This window comes from Danio rerio, chromosome 6, assembly GCF_049306965.1.
Source record: "Danio rerio strain Tuebingen ecotype United States chromosome 6, GRCz12tu, whole genome shotgun sequence".
Classification (NCBI taxonomy): domain Eukaryota; kingdom Metazoa; phylum Chordata; class Actinopteri; order Cypriniformes; family Danionidae; genus Danio; species Danio rerio.
Window position 1 is genome coordinate 5,453,202 of NC_133181.1, and position 18,152 is coordinate 5,471,353.

Here is an 18,152-nt window from a genome sequence, read left to right on the forward strand (position 1 = left end):
AGGAAATGAAGACCCCCTCTTTTTTTTTCTCATCAGAAGATTTGTTTAATCTGGCGTTCGTCTAATAAAATCTCTTTGATCCCGCTTTCTCCTCTAATCAGGACGTGCTCCCTCTTGCTGGATGTATGAAGTTGGACCGACCCTTTCCCCTCCCGGTTTGTAGTGTCTGATTTGATTTCTGTTGACATTGCGATACTGAAAGCGAGTGTCTTGCATGCACTAATTGGCCCAGGTGGAATAATACGGCATCTGATTTCTGTACTAGTTTTCACGTGGCTGCAACTTTTCAGGGTCGACTTTCACATTTACAAAACTTTAATTTCTCCCTTTTTTTTCCCCCCCTCTGCATGTCTCTGTCTGTCTCCCTTCAGCTCTGCCGTCATTCACCTTCAAGGCCACTTCAGATTCTGTTGAATGACTTGAATAATTGTATGGTTGAATAGGAGGAGATGGTACAATAGCGCTGAGGTTTAGAGGTTGCGCATCGGTGTGTGGGAAGATCAGCCTTTCAGCGCAAACATTGGTACATTGAAACTATTAATGGCTTTACAATCATGACAGCTGAAAAGGAGTAATACAATGCGGAATCAGCTTTATGAAACGGGCTAATACTCAGGCGGTTTAATCAAGTAGGCTGACCAAGAAAAGCTACAATAGCTGGGGACTTAATGCCACATACTGTCATGCATTTTCAGTGAGAAATTCAATAGCTTGTTTTCTGCAGTGTTGGTTTTGTTGGCTGGCTTCATTTCTGCAGTACAAAATGTTAAAACTTGTAGAAATTTTATTGATATCTGCAGGTTTAACTGTTTTAAAGTCGACATGAAGTCAAAATTCACTCTTCTTAATTTAATATTTACAGTTGAAGTCAGAATTACTAGTTCACCCTTATTTTTTTCTAAATTTATGTTTAACGGAAAGAAGATTTTATTAACACATTTCTAAGCATTTTTTTTTTTGCCATGATGACAGTACAGAAAATTTAACTTAGATTTTTTTTACAAGATACTAGTATTTAGCTTAAAGCAACATTAAAAGGCTTAACTTTAATTAGGTAATTAATTCGGCAAATTTGGGTACTTAAGCAAAAACAAAAAAATGCTGTATAATGATGGATTGTTCAGTAGTCAATCAAAAAAAAAAAATATATTGCTAAAGGGGGCTAATAATATTGAATATATTTAAAAAGGTTTAAAAAAAACCTGCTTTTATTCTAGCCGAAATTAATCAAATATGGCTTTCTCCAGTAGAAAAAATATAGGAAATACTGTGAAAAATGCCTTGCTCTGTTAAACATTATTTGGGAAATATTTGGAAAAATTCACAGAAGAGATAATCCAGCCTGATCTCACGAGAAAACGTAAATATTTTACGTTTTGCCAGTTTAGTGGCTAATTCGTACAAATTCGTACGAGTTCATTCATATGAAATGGTACGATTTTAAAAAGGAGGCGTGGCACCTAACCCCACCCCTAACCCCAACCGTCATTGGGGGATGAGCAAATTGTACTAAATTGTACGAATTAGATCGTACGAATTCATACGAATTAGCCACTAAATGAAAAAGTTACGAATTGCCGTGAGATTGTGTTGCAGATTGTGTTGAATAATCACAGCAGATGCCCTTCCAGCTATACTATGCCAATTTAGTTTATTCAATTACCCTATAGCACATGTCTTTGGACTGTGGGGGAAACCGAGCACCCGGGAGGAAAACCACGCCAACATGAGGAGAACATGCAAACTCCACACAGAAATGCCAACTGACCCAGCTGAAAATCGAACCAGCAACTTTTTTGCTGTAAGGTAACAGTGCTAACCACAGAGCCACCGTGTCGACCAATTTCAGCAAATATATTAAGATATTTTTGTGCTTTAAAAGAGGGGAAAATGTACATACAACATACAACACCTTTAATTGTTGACCATTTTTTTACACTTTGCAGATTTCTGAATTTGTACGACTTTTTGGCCAAAATAAAACAAATGCTCAGTGCTTTTTGTTTACAGACTGTAAATGAAATGAAATAATAGAAAAAAAGTATTTTCCAGTTCTTAATTACTTAAAAAAAGTCAATAGCCTCGAATAAAGAACTGATTTGAAAAGTACCCCCCCCCCCCCAACTTTAATTTGTCCGTCATTAATTTCCGCCTTTATTTTCAACATCTTCACTCTTGCACTGCAACAGTAAATGACTTGTGCTGATGTTCAAAGACTGAATGAATTAAGTTGTTGTTGTTGTTGTTTTGGTTCATCAGTGATGGAAAGTGATTATGATACAAGCTGAGATGAGCGGAGAATACAGGGGAGCAGGAAGAAATCATTTAATTAACAACGATAATAATGATCATTATCATTTTAATGATATTCATGCAAGCAAGTGTCTCGTTTCACCAAAAATACATTGGCCTCGCTTATGGTTATCAAAATGACATACAAAAGCATGTTTCAGTTATCTAAAGATGTGGCTTTTTACAATTGCGAGCACATTTGCAACTGAATGGTCGGAAGTTGTTAGTTTTTTAATAAAAAAAAAAAACTTTTAACAGCCATTAATACGATATATTTCATTTACTTACTACTGATATTCATTTAGATGCTTAGGGCCCTATCATACACCCAGCGCAATGTGACACAAGGCGCAACACAATTATTGTTTGCTAGTTTCAGCTCGAGTCGTTTTGATGTTTTGTTTAATGTCTTGCTAGTGAAACAGCTCAGTTTTTCCACTTACAAAGTCGTCATGTAAATAGCAAATGCGCTATGGCGCGACGCAACTGACTCTTAAAGAAAGGGAAGACGAGACTCTGATTGGTTTATTCTCAAAACACACCTATAACTCATTAAGAAACTAACTGTAGCTTTTTTTCACTTATAAATAAAAATTTACTGTTAATTTACTTACTCACAGGTCATCCAGTATGTTCGTTTCTTCAGTAGAACATTAAAGATTATTTTAGCTATTATTTTTAGCTGAATCCGTGGTTCTTGGTGATTCATATAATGGCAGTGAATGGTGACAGGTTTTTAGATTAAAAATAAACACATACAAACAAGTCCAAATCAATAACCATGGCTCCTGATGATACACTGATGTCTTAAGCAAAATGGTCAGTCTTTGTAGGAAATTGAGCATTATTTACAATACTATTATAGCTGTAATCAAATTTTCTTAATCTAAAAACCCTGTCACCATTCACTAACATTTTGTGAATCACCAAGGACCTCAGATTTAGCTCAAAATCTTTAATAATGTACTAAAAGATCTTGGATGACTTGTGGGTGAGTAAATAAAAATAATGCATTTTCATTTTTGGTTAAACTATCCTTTTAATATCCATACAGAACCTTAACTCAACTGTAGTTTTGCAATATAAATGATATATGGGAGGAAAATTTTCAAGCATTTATTATTCCTGTTGTATTTGTATATGCTCTACAAGAGGATCCGATAACAAACCAACCTTGGTGCTAACCCTGAAATATGTTTATTTTACACAAAAAAAAGATAAGTGCTTAAGAAACATAGACAATGGCATTGCAAAGGTTTCAAAAGACCAAGGATAATTGTCATAATAATGGACCTATTTGTATATTACCTTCTTATTTGTGCTGTTTCAGTTTACCTCGATGCCTTTACTTTTCTATAGACCTTTTGTATAAGGTCTAAAGGGGTATCTAGGTTGTACAGTTTAGAAAGTACTGTCAGCTGCATCCATGATGCAAATCTCTCATCTATTGGATTGAGATTCAGTGACTATGAGGAGATTTCAGTGTGGTGAACTCTTTAAGTGCACTTTTTTTAATATATTTTTTTTATTTATACGAGAAGAAACATACAAAACAATTCAGGATTGAATGAGTAAAGAACAGGGATACAAGTATACATAAGTACAGTTTGAAATATCTGTACAGAGGATGACAAACATAAAAACATAATGACAAAATAAAATAAGCGGAAGTACAGAGTTCATATCAAAGTAATAGAAGACGATAAAATTAATTTACTGGACATAGGCTTTTGTGCTTTCATCTAGCTTTTTTTATCTATCTATCTCAGTTTAAATCAACATTATTAGCCCCCTTTATTTATTTATTTTTTAAAATATTTTCCAAAGTTTAACAGAGCAAGGAAACTTTCACAATATGTCTGATCATATTTTTTTCTTCTGGAGAAAGTCTTATTTGTTTCATTTTGGCTAGAATAAAAGCAGTTTTTAATTTTTGACACACCATTTAAAGGTCTAAATTATTAGCCCCTTTAAGCTATATATTTTTTCGATAGTCTACAAAACAAACCATCGTTATACAATATGTTGCCTATTTACCCTAACCTGCCTAGTTAACCTGATTAACGTAGTTAACCCTTTAAATTTAACTGTAAGCTATATAAAAGTGACTAAAAAATATCTCGTCAATTAGTATTCATTAGTATGTCATCATAGCTTTATCATCATCAATCTTAAAACTATTATGTTTAGAAATGTGTTGAAAAAAAATCTGTCCGTTAAACAGAAATTGGGGAATAAATAAACAGGGGGGCTAATAATTTTGACTTTAACTATATATATATATATATATATATATATATATATATATATATATATATATATATATATATATATATATGTATAGTAATAAATTATTTGAAATTAAAAGTATTTTCATGGATATAATGGTTTAATAAAACTGTTTTGTTTAAATGCACCAATAATATGTGCTATATTTACTGGTGAATTGTTTAAATTCTTCATTTTCAAAAAAAAGGGTGTACTCACTGAGCACTATATATTCTTAATTTGTAATGTTTGGTTAAGAATAATAACTAATAATATATTTTAAGTTAAAGAGAGTGTAGTGAACTCACTGACATGTTGAAGCTGATTTGAGATTTGTGAAAAGAAGTGCTTTCCTGCTGAAATTTGCCATTAAGGGATGGGGATGGTCACCAACAGTACTCAGGATGGCTGTGGTGTTTAAATAAAGTTCAACTGTTTTCACTTTGTTAACACCAAATTCTGACTTTGCCAACCACAGCTTCTGTTCTTAGCTGGCAGGAGATGCATTCATGGGGGGTATAAAATGACTGTATTTAATTTCTGATTACTGTACTTAAGTATTATTTTGGGGGATTTGTACTTTTCTCAAGTGCACTTTAAAAAGACTAGTTGTCTCTTTTCTCAAGTGCATTTCTGAAAAAAATAAAAGCTACTTGTTATCAATCTTTACCTAAACTCAAAAGTGCATATTTAACATAAGATAATATATTCAGCTTACACAAAATTGACTGCAAATAAAACGTAATGACATAACTTGATTTACATGTCCTAAGGTATTTATTTAAATACAATTTTGACTCCAATGTATTATTTTACGCTGTTTACACTCCTGAGCACCAACAACCATGCCATGCTCAAAGTCACACAGACCACCTTTCTCCCCATTCTGATGCCCGGCTTCATCAACAGAATATTTTGACATGCCTAAACACATTGTGTTTCTTCAAATTGACTATATACATCTGTGGAAACGTAATAAATATGACATGACTGTATTCGGTAGCTCCTTTGTGGTCAGATAATAACATTCATAAAGAATCCAACCTTGAATAGAAGCCCTCATACCATTTGTCATAAACTATTACATGCTATTATCTCAGTACACAACATGTATTTATTTTAGATGTATGCTCCATAGACAATATAGGATTTATTAGTCATTGTAAAACCTTCCCCGGTCCATTAATAAGCCTGCTGCATCCTCAGACACATTAAACGTCTGTTAGTCAAGATTGTAATTAAGGGATATGCATTAATAAAGCACTTTGTAAAAGCATCGACTCCGAGATCTGCTAGGATGCGAGCACAAACCTTATCAAAATATCAAAGATAGCGCCTTGAAACAAACGGATGCACCCTTTCTTGCATTAATGATGAAGTAACGTCTCTAGAGGCCTGATCGAGACTAATTAACATATTACAGCACACTTGTATTCCAGAACGAGCGTGTAACATATAACAGCGTTTGACACTGTGACTCATGCAGCAAAAAAAAAAAAAAAATCACGTTTTTCTTTTCTATTTTCCAAGTCAAGACAGGATACAGCAGCAGAAACATCAATATTAGTTCTAATTATTCTCTTATAAATTAATTAATGAGGATATTAGAGGATTTCCCAGAGGCACTGATTAAGGCACATCGGAGTGGAGAGGAAAGGCCTTTGTTCCGTGCACTCTAGAGACTTTCATAACAAGTCTTATACTGAATACTGTAGCTGTAGCTCATGCTGCTTGTAAGAAGAGCGTTTCATTTTTCTAAAGAGAATGTTATAGGGAGCTTGAATGAGCAAAACATTTATGATAGATCTGGATGGGCTTGCTAGCACTGATGTACTCCTAAAAACCGCACTGTAAAAATAAAGTGATTTCAACGGTAAAGAAAACTTGCTACAAAAAATGCTAGTGTATAATCTACAGTAGTTTCCTATAACCATAAATTAATTTTCCTACAATTCTCTGCATGACACGTCATGCTAGAGGCCATGGTCTTTAGCCTCCTTGTTAGAGAAACCGACTCCCATGCAAAGAATTGCCGGTTCGATCCCAGTTCAGCGTGGGTTGGGCGCAGAGCACATGGGGGCTCGTCCGGGATGGGAGTGAGGTTTAGAAGGGTGAGTGTGATGAGCACAAGCTAACAAAGTGCTATGCATAGAAACCTCACTCCTCTGACCTCTGAAGGTGCTCTGGTGACAGACACTAGAGGTCAAGGTCTTTAGCCTCTTTGTTAGAGCAACTGACTCCCATGCAAAGAATCGCCTGTTTAATTCCGGCTCAGCGCAGATCGGGTGCAAAAGGATCAGTGGATTACATGAGTGGGATCGTCTGGGATGGGAGTGAGGTTTAGGGGGGTGAGGGTAACGAAATGCCAAACAGTTAGGTATCACTCCTCTGACCAAAGGTGCCCTAGAGACAGATGCTAGAGGTCATGGTCTTCAATCTCCTTGTTAAAGTAACCGACTTCCATGCAAAGAATCGGCGGTTCGATCTGTTTTCAGCATGGGTTGGGTGCAGTACGCATGTTGGGTTACACAAGGGGGCTCGTCCGGGATGGGAGTGAGGGTTAAGAGGGTGAGTGTAATGGAGGCAAGCTAACGAAGTGCTATGCAGGTAACCTCACTCCTTTGACCTGTAAAGGTGCTCCAGCGACAGATGCTAGGGAACATGGTCTATAGCCTCATTTGTTAGAGAAACAGACTCCCAAGCCAAGAATTACCAGTTCAATCCCAGTTCAGCATGGGTTGGGTGCAGTAGGAATGTTGGGTTACACATGGGGGCTCGCCCTGGATGGGAGTGAGGTTTAGGGGGTGAGTGTAACGAAGTGCCATGCAGTTAAATCTCACTCCTCTGACCTATAAAGGTGCCCTAGAGACAGATGCTAGAGGCCATGGTCTTCAGCCTCCTTGCCAGTTCAATTCTAGCCCAGCGCAGATCGGGGCTCGTCCGGGATGGGAGTGAGGTTTAGGTGGGTATGTGTTACGGAGGCAAGCTAGCGAAGTGATTTGCAGGTAAACCTCTCTCCTTTGACCTCTGAAGGTGCTCTAGCAACAGATGCTAGAGGCCATTATCCTTCTTGTTAGAGCAACCGACTCCCATGCAAGAAATTTACCAGTTCGATCTCAGCTGAGCCTGGACTGGGTGCAGTAGGACTGGTGGGTTACATATATAGTATATTAGTATATTTTAGTATATATGCTTATGGTTGTGTTTTCCATTGTGGCACAAATTTGTGTTGTGTTGATGTTAGTACTTAAAAGATGGCGTATGACAAAAAAAAAAAAAAAAAGAAACACAGTAAAAAATTTGGAAATGTATTTTATGTTAATATATATTTTAATGGTTCAATTACAGCAACCATAACTGCTGATATCTTACAGTAATTCATTTTTTTACAGTGCATACTACAAAATAAATTTACAAAAAATTATTAAAACTGATTTTTCAATCATGAATTCTAAATGCTAACAGCCTACATATGTGTAGGGTAATCAACGGATTGCTTTAAAATATTTTAAAGTCTGCGTGAAATCAAAATATGCAATGTTTATTGCAATATTATTCATCAATTAAGTAATTAGCCAGGATTCTGACCAGAATCAGGAAATCAGAGCACATCACACCTGTCCTCAGGTCTTTTTCACTGGCTCCCAGATACATTCAGAATAGATTTTAAAGTATTATTACTTGTAAAATCACTAAATGGCCTAGGAGCTCAATACATTACAGATATGCTGACTGAATACGAACCCAACAGATCACTCAGATCAGCAGGATCAAATAAACTAGAAATTACAAGAGTTCAGTCAAAGCAGGGTGAATCAGCTTTCAGCTACTATGCCCCTCGCTGCTGGAATCAGCTTCCAGAAATGATCAGATGTGCTCCAACATTAGGCACATTCAAATCAAGACTGAAAACACATCTGTTTAGCTGTGCCTGTACTGAATGAGCACTGTGCTGCGTCCGACAGATCCCACTATTATGTCTTTCTTTTCTTTTTTTTAATTCTTTTATAACCTGTTTTACAACATTTTAATCTGTTTTTATCAGTTTTTAATAATTTTATTGTTTGTTTGTTTTCATTTTCTTATACTAATCCTTTTTTTATTCTTGTTTATGTTAAGCACTTTGAATTGCCACTGTGTATGAAATGTGCTATATAAATAAACTTGCCTTGCCTTGGCTTGCCTTAATTGCCTTAATCGGTGCAAGTTAATCCATTAAAAAATGACTTTGTTTGCTTTAAATTAAGGTCATTCTGTTGACAATCTTTCTGAGGATTTCCTTGGCAACTGTATATTAACACCCTCTCTTACCGTTAGTTTGCTATGAGTGAATGATGCACAAAAATAAAAGCCCTGCTCAATATTTAGTTTGAGTTGGCAGTACATCAACAAACTGAAATGGAAGTCTCTGCAATTTCTGTTTCACGGTGAATTGAAATGCTTGATGCAGAGGCAAAGACCCACCTGATGCAAACTGCATTGACAATCCATTTAAATATTGCGCATTATTATTTCTTTTTTTGTGTCCTGATTAAATGAGCAATTTCTTCCCATTTTATATATAGAATATAAAATATTGTTGCAAAAACAAATTGCATTCATATTTTAAAAATCTGATTATTATTATTTTTTTTTTATATTTATGGTTCATGAACAACCTTCAGTATATCCCTGGGAATTTTCCATTCCACAAAATGTTCTTTATATATTTTCTTACTCATTTAAAGTCCACCAATTTGCTTTAGAACAGTAATAGCACACCTGTTCTTAGCAATTCACATAATTGAGGCGTCATTCTTAGATATCAAGAGCAAAAGCTGCACAGGACTCTTGAGTTTAAAACACGGAATTAAGGATTTGTTCAAATCACTAACCATGGCTATGAGTAATAGCAATAGTGACGCTTGCCTTAGCAAACAGCACTGATAATTATCCCATTCTAGAATTGAAATGAATCTTTATTTTCCAGCCCGATTTACAAATGTATTCACAGTGCTGAGTATTTGACTGTGCATGTGAGAGATTGTTTACGCGTGTGTGTGGTTTCGGTCGCGTGCGTATCTTCAGCGCTGACGGGTGAAAGTGTTTGTGTTGCCTTGAGAAGATAATCTTGCTTTATTAAAGTGAAGTGATGCATGTAATGAAATATAGTGTTGACAAAAAGCAGAGGTTTGGGGGAGATTATGAAATTTCTCCTTGATTGTCATGTTGACTGTGGAATGGGGCGGGAGGTCTAATTATGACACCCCCCCTTAACACACACACACACACACACACACACACACACACACACACACACACACACACACACACACACACACACACACACACACACAGAGAGTCATACTGCAATGCTGGAGGGAATCGAAAAAGTAAATACTGTAAACCATTTTAAAGAGACAGCTCATCCAAAAATGGAAATTCTGTCATCATTTAATCGTCCTTTACTTTTTTTTCTTCTGTTGAACACAAAAGAGGCTCATTTGAAAATGTACCCCTATATACATTTCTGGAGAAGACCAAATACGTCCCAGGAGGTATGTTTTTTGCAGTTTTCGTTAATATACCAGTCTTTCTAGAACTATTCTTTGCCAGACTTGAACCCCATCATCATAGTCAACTCCTCTGCATCTCAAGTCGACGTACATGGCATGCTACTGGACAAACTGGTGACAGCGGGAAAGTCGTTAAGTACATTATTTACTTATAGTGGCTGATAAGAAATTTTGACATGGATTTGAATCTCTAATGCATGTTTGTACCTGTCAGAGTTCAGTATTTTTAATTTTATTTAATTTAATGTTGTGTTTCGTTTATGTTGAGGACTCTTGTTTGATGTTCAAAACTTCCCCAGAGTTTGCTTTTGCAACTTGTTGCTATGGTTACTAATTATGTTCCACACCTGTTTCTGATATAGTTTAATTATCTCTAGTAATTAATGCCCAGAGTTTCAGTTCAGTTCTTTGCCGTTTATTCTTGCATTCTCCATTGTTTTGAGCTATTTCAAGTAAATTGACTGCTGTGCCGTTTATTCTGTTTTCAGAGATTTTTTTCCCCCTATGATGTTTTTCTGTTCTCCCTTAGTTACGTCTAATTGCCTTACTGTAGCTAAATCAGCATGACACTAACAATGCCGAGGTCATGGTTTGATTTCTTTGGAAATTCTCATAATCTTTAAGTCACTTTGGATAAGCAAATGCATAAATTAGTTAATAAGCTGTAGCATATATTTAGAGTATTTTTAATGTATCTGTTTAAATGACTTCATGGAAATCACAATAACACCTGGAAATTGTTCAACTAAACTTTAAATGATTAATCAGAAAGTAAAGAAAAATAATAGAAAATAGAACTCATGACATATGGTACAGAACTTTACAGATTTGGTTATAATTTTGCACTCATTTTTATGATTTTCAAAACTATTACAAGTCACATGCAAGGTTTGTGTGTATATTAGCCAGACCAAAAACATTTATGTTTAGATTGTGGCATTATGGGAATTAAACTCATGATCATATTTGAAGTTATACATTTTTATTGTGTAAATGTAGGAATCACAGCATTTGCACTCCAAGCATGCATTGTGTCAGTGCAATCGAACCAATGACCTTTTGCATTTCCAAGTTACAATGTGCCAATATGTGTATCAAACCCTCAACCTTTAAGTTGATAGTAACACAAATCACCAGTAAATCAAATGTTTAATTTGATGAAATAATATTAATTCATTCATTTTCTTTTCAGCTTAGTCCCTTTAATCCGTGGTCGCCACAGCGGAATGAATCGCCAACTTATCCAGCTTGTTTTTACGCAGCAGATGCCCTTCAGGCCGCAACCTATCTCTGGGAAACATCCACACAAACTCATTCACACTCATACACTATGGACAATTTAGCCTACCCAATTCACCTATACTGCATGTCTTTGGACTTGTGGGGGAAACCGAAGCACCCGGAGGAAACCCACGCGAACACAGGAAGAACATGCTAACTCCACACAGACATGACAACTTCTTGCTGTGAGGCGACAGCACTACCTACTGAGCCACTGGGTCGCCATGAAATAATATATACATACAGTATATAAAAAGCATAAGCACCAGCCCTAAAGAGCAAGTGAAATCTCTGTCCACTAATCTGACACTCAAGAGCCTATTATTAAGCTCACTTCCTCACACACCCTCATAAAAGTTGCATAATGTCCAGAGATTTGTCTAAAAAGTGTTAAAGAGAGTGACATTTGCCTAACTGTGCTCGGGGCAGCAATAGACAATTTGGCTTGTGCCAAACGAACCTCAACAGATTGCACCCCACAAATGACTTCCTTTAAAAGGTTACCCTTCTGAATGTCCTGCAATTTGGATTTGTTCCAACTCAAATTGAGAGGGGTCGAAAACCAAAAAAAGTTCATTTAGTGCAGATGAACTACCTAGGCACAAAAATTAAGACTCTTTATTGTTGTTTGCTTAAAGTACTTATTTTTCAAGAGTTCAGACTTAAGAAGTTTGTTCCTCACCGTTGTCGCAACTGGCTTGTTTGGTTGGGACTTGTGGAGCTGCTCATCGATGTATTTGCTCTTTACTATTTGGACTTTCAGCAGTGAAAATTAAACCACACTGAACTGAACTAAACTGAACTTTAACTCTGAAAACTGGACTGACAATTTTAATTTACTAGAACTTCGATGTTAAGCTGTTTTGACACAACCTACATCTATTTTAATAAAGATGAATGTTTGACATGCTGTCCCAGGAGAGAGCCCTGAGCTCAGAAGATCCTCGAGCCTGGGCTCCCTCTCGATTGAAGGGCAAGAGGGGAGCTTGAGCTCAGGTAGATCTCGAGAACTCGTCTGCTTGTTTATGGCTAATGAAATGTTAGAAATTGCTATGGAGATATATCTTGCGGACTAAGAGCTCATCTATGATTATGGTTTAGTCCAGGTGTAGCCGAAACTCTACCCTGGAGGGCCGGTGTCCTTGAAAGTTTAGCTCCAACCCTAATTGGACCCACCTGTGCTAGCTAATCAAGCTCTTACTAGGCTTTCCAGAAACATCCGTGCAGGTGTTGTGAAGCAAGTTGGAGCTAAAATCTGTAAAACACTGGCCCTTCAGGAGTGAGTTTGCGCACCGCTGGTTTAGTCAATTCACTTATGTCAAATGTCTTTGGATGATGAGAGGAAACCATGGAACCCCACACAAGCTCGAGGAGAACATGTAAACTCCACACAGAAATGTTGACTGGCCTGGTAAAGACTTGAAGCAGTGGCATTTTTGCTGTTATGAGTTACCGGGCTGCCCTATCTAGGAAAGAGCTGGAGGAGTAGGTGTAGAAGTTGGGGATTCTTCAAGATGAAGATGACTGAGGTAAGAAACTCTGGTTATTTATAGTGACTTAGGAATGGTCTGATTGGTGCAGAGTGTTAGCTAATGCAGCACCAGCTGTGGTCAATCATAAGCATGTGATCCTCGTGAAATTAGTTCATAAACAAACCACTCAAATTGGGTTGAAACAACAAAGTTCTTAAGTTTCTTATGGGGACAACTAAACTGTTTTACGTTCAATCCACTTAAGTTTATATAAAAATAAAAAATAAGTCAACTTAATAGATTTATGTTAGGCTAACATGAAGGAATTGTGTGGAATCAAGCCGCAACCTCCCACTTTTCCTCATGAAGCAAATACGGAAGTAACTGAAACAGCAATTCATCGACTCTCAAGGAACTCCAGATGTTCATTGACTGCAATGGTAAATTGGCCAATTTTACAGCTGATAAAAACATGTTAACAGCCTGGTACAAAAGATGGTTTTATGACAACTGTAAGGGGGTGAATTTTTTTATAACTAATCCGTTTTGTTTATATTAAGTTATATTAAGTCTGCATAACTAAGAGCGTGGCCATGTGAGTGACAGCTAGGTCTCGCTGGTCGCCATCACTTCACCTCAGCTGATTCCGGCTGATTAGCCACTGAACTCGGCATGAACATCATTTTTTGTGTTGTTGTATGTGGCTTTACACAGTCAATCACCTTTTGGAATTATTTCTTACAATAATCAGGTAATATGGCATTCTGTTTGCACTTAATTGTGCTCAAAGCCATTCAAGTTGCCTCCATTTCCCAGGTGAGTGAAATTATATACTTGTATACCATTTCTATAAATGTATTTGTTTTCTTTAAGATTATTTATTATTAAGAGCTGTAATGCACTCCAGAATCTGACAGATTGATTAGCTGTGGGCTCTAAAACAGTCATCTGAAACGTTGTCACACAGTGTTAAGCCTGGATTTCATAGTTAGCCTTGCATTTACTAACACAAACTATATTTGTGTTTGGAAGTAATTTGCAACCAATGCTTAGTGGTTCAAAGTGTTTTTTAACTGATATAGTATACAACCAAGCACATGTGGTCAGAATACAAACAAGTTGCAGGTAATGAAGCATTAAGCGTTTCTCCCAAAGAAAAGCCAGTTGAAACAAAATACTATCAGGCATCTTTAGCTCCACTGAGGCCTCTTTGCCCTTTTTTGGTCAGCCTCGGTTGGTGTGTCGCGCGTACAAAAAGGCGACAGTTGACCACGCATACTTGTAGCTTCATTTGCGCTATTTAGAAACCTATGGGTGACGTCACGAATACTACGTCCATATCTTTTATAGACTATTTATGGAACCAAGCGTTTTTTACACTGTACACTATAATAATAAGATTAAGTTTGCTTTTAGTTCATAATACGTATTTTAAAATGAGTTGAAACAACACAATTCTTTAGTTTTTTGGGGGGCACAACTTAAAGGTTTTATGTTCATTCATTAATTTTCTTTTTGGCTTAGTCCCTTTAATAATTTGGGGTCGCCACAGTGGAATGAACCACCAACTTATCCAGCAAATGTTTTACGCAGCGGATGCCCTTCCATCTCTGGGAAATGTTTTATGTTCAATCCACTTAAATTAACTAATAACTTAACTTAATTTCTTCATGTTGTCCCAACCCAAACCGATTGTGTGGAACCCAGCATTCACAGTGTAACAATAATGTTATGCTGTTGCCATGGTAACAAACCTGTTCCTTACAGCCGTGCTATTGAGCTGATTCAAGTGCACGGGTTTATATATTATTGTTTGGCAGGATTTAATATACAATTTGAGATTCTGAGCGAGCGTGGGCGTGATAAAGGTTAATTCAAACACACAACCTCACCGCGCGCACACACATGTATAAGCGCCTACATACGCAGATATAGTTACGTTTAAGGCTAGACTATAATCTGTGATTACCAGAACTTTTGAGAAGTGCAAAGCAGGAAAATCTGATGAGTTGCAGCAGATTTTCCAAATCCCTCAGGTGCTGCCTCTCACTTATCTCCCCTGTGCCAGCCTTTCAGCTGCCAAGAGCAGGTGGCACACTTTTGGGAGAAAATTGACTGTTTTAAAGATGTAGAACTCCTGGCGCCTTGAGGACAGGGGATTTGGGATATGTATGTATGTGTGTGTGTGTGTGTGTGTGTGTGTGTGTGTGTGTATGTGTGTGTGTGTGTGTGTGTGTGTGAATTCATGTGTGTATGTTTTACTGCACACGTGCATATGTGTGTGTGTGTGTGTGTGTGTGTGTGCGTGCGTGATGATTATCTCTCACATTCTCCAGCCCAGCGGGAGTCTCCACTAACGCCCTCTTTCTAAAGATAGTCTCAAATGAGAAGCCCTCCCCATCTTCCCGGCCAGATTCAATTTGGAGTCGGCCAGTTCTGCCAGGTTAAAGCGAGATCTGAGACTGATGCGGTGGGACTGAAAAAAAAAAAAGGGTGAGCCAGAGAGACCACCACTGGCAAAAAAAGAGATCAATTAAATAGTAAATGAAAATGATCGCGGCCTCTCGTCTTTCTAGCCTGCAGATTTAATTTGTCGGAGCTGAGGATTAAAAGGCAAAGCTAGTCCTTCTGACTCTGCAACAAGTACATGGGCATAGGGTTGCATCATAGGATAGGGCTCGGAGCAGCTGCTCTACTGCACATATGGGCCTGCTGATTTATGCTAATATAACCTGCGTCTTTTCCCCTAGCTCTCTATCACCGTCGTATTTTATTTTATTTTTTGCTTGTATCCTAATGGAAAGCCCCTCGATGGAGGTTGCGAGTAAAAAAAAAAGTGTCGTAAGATAAATGAATTTAGCGCCAAAGCCAATTTGTCAAGAGCTCATCGCGCTGTCAGCTCTGTTTGTTCGTAAACGACTGTCTTAATCAAACACTGATCCTCAATTCCTCCAGGAGATTAAATAACGAACGGCAGGCCGCTCTCTAAACATCGACCATACTTCACTTTTAGCTATGCCCAGGGAATGAAGGAAAAAAAAAGCGTTCTTACTTTCTCTAATCACCATATGAGGACATTAACTGTTCGCAAGCTGTTTGTCGGTAATGCACTTCTGCTTTCAAGAATATCACAGCATAATGTTCCTAAAAAACTTTTAGCGTCTGTGGCTGATGGAGATTACGAATCCCAAAAGCACAACTGCTGTAATTCTTGGTACTTCTGGCTAATGAACGTAAACAATACTGACCACAAAGAATGTGTGTATCAAAACAAACATGATAGTAATTTGGAGTGTAGATGAAATCAGTTGATCAGGGGTCTGATTTAAAACATTTGCATAGAAACCTTCCTAAAAGAGAACAAACAGCAGAATAAATTAAAATGTATTTATTAATGATTATGCCTAATATGATGATCTAAAGTGCATGGTTCAAATAAGTCAATATTAAAGTTAAATATATTTACTTTGAGTTCATTTACAGTTGTGGACATTCTCCCAACAAGTTTGTTTTTTTATTGTTTGCAATTTTTGCATGGGAAGTTAAATTGTTGTTTGAGAAACAAACATCTGGGATCTCATTTATAAATGTGAGATAAGCACAAAACGGGGGAAAATGTGCATACACCATGTTTATAAATGGTGTTTGTTTCCCAAACAACAATGTAACTAACTATAGTGAAAAAAGTGTTGCATGCAGAACTGTTGCAAACAAATTATTTGTGTTGAATTTAAACAAACAAATTAAGTTTGATAATGTTTAACTTAATTTGTTTGTTTAAATTCAACACAAATAAATTGTTTACAACCACTTAACATAAAAAAATGAGTAAATTCAAGGAATCATATCTGCATAATTTTTTTCAGTGTAGCAAATCACAACTCCTTCCTGGACTGTCACAGACAGGTCATTTGAACCATGTTGGTTAAAATATGGGTAGCGACATTTTGTGAATAATGTCAGATTATTGCTGTTGATGGACAAATCATATGTGTAGGTTTTGAACTGATTCACTGAAACTGTTTGAACTGATTCATGGGAGTGAATCGCAAAATAAATAAATAAATAAATAAATAAATTCTGAGCCTACACTGGAGGTTGATGAAAGGATGAATGAATTGTTTGTCAGGGATTTTAAACAGCTTGAACTGGTTATTGAATATGATTTGCTAACTAGCTAACTGACAAACGAACTAGTTTTGGCAGTCGTTGCCACTGTATATTTATTTATGCAATATCACATGAGTAGCAGTGAGATATGGCTGTATATCGGCACTGATGCGAGGCATGCATTTGTGTCCCACCATTGACAATATACAGCATTGCACTGCTACAAGTGTGATATTGTGTTTACACAACAGTTCAACAGCATAATTATGTATATATAAAAAAATAAAACGCAGTTTCAAAAATCCTTTTGTATGAGGAACTACTTTCTTCTGCCATTCATTCACATCTGCAGTCAGAACAGATGATTGATGAATGCATTGATAATAATAATAATAATAATAAAAATAATAATAATAAAATTATATATATATATATATATATATATATATATATATATATATATATATATATATATATATATATATATATATATATATATATATATTTATAGGGAACTTCCATTAAAAAAGCAAGTTATTAGGCAAGGCAAGTTTATTTATATAGCACATTTCATACACAGTGGCAATTCAAAGTGCTTTACATAAACAAGAATAAAGAATAAAAGAAATAAATTAAAATAAATAAGAATAAATTAAACAAATAAATAAATAAATAAATAAATAAATAAATAAATAAATAAATGAAAAAAAAACAAAAACAAATAAACAAATGAAAAAAAATAAATTAACCTTGATCAAATAACCCAGATAAATTTAGTCAACCCAAAAAAAATTACTGTAATTTGTCAAATATTGTTTTTATAGACAATGAATTAATTTAATTAATTTGGTTCGACTTAAAATCTAAATCCAAGTAAAGCCGTACTTTTGACTAAGTTATAATAAATACACATAATGTTAGTCTATGATATTGCTAGTTATTAAAATTTTCAGTAATGAATTAAACTATGAACTGGTGCTCTCAGTATAGCTATAAAAGCCAGACAAGATGGTGTTTAAACTCACATTAGAAATACATAAACATGTCAATCACATGACATGAAAACTGCATAGCTTAAAAGTAAAAATCTTACCTGAAGGAAAAACTAATGTTATTAACTCCACCTAGAGAATTTACTTTTTGCTTTAAGGCAAATATAATAAAACATGCTATA

General features: G+C 36.1%; 1 long non-coding RNA gene across 13 annotated transcripts in view; it reads right to left on the minus strand.

The window, feature by feature from the left end:
- LOC137495912 (uncharacterized) overlaps positions 1-18,152 on the minus strand; it is a 453,250-nt gene that overhangs the window by 314,657 nt on the left and 120,441 nt on the right. The gene's annotated exons all lie outside the window — the stretch shown is intronic.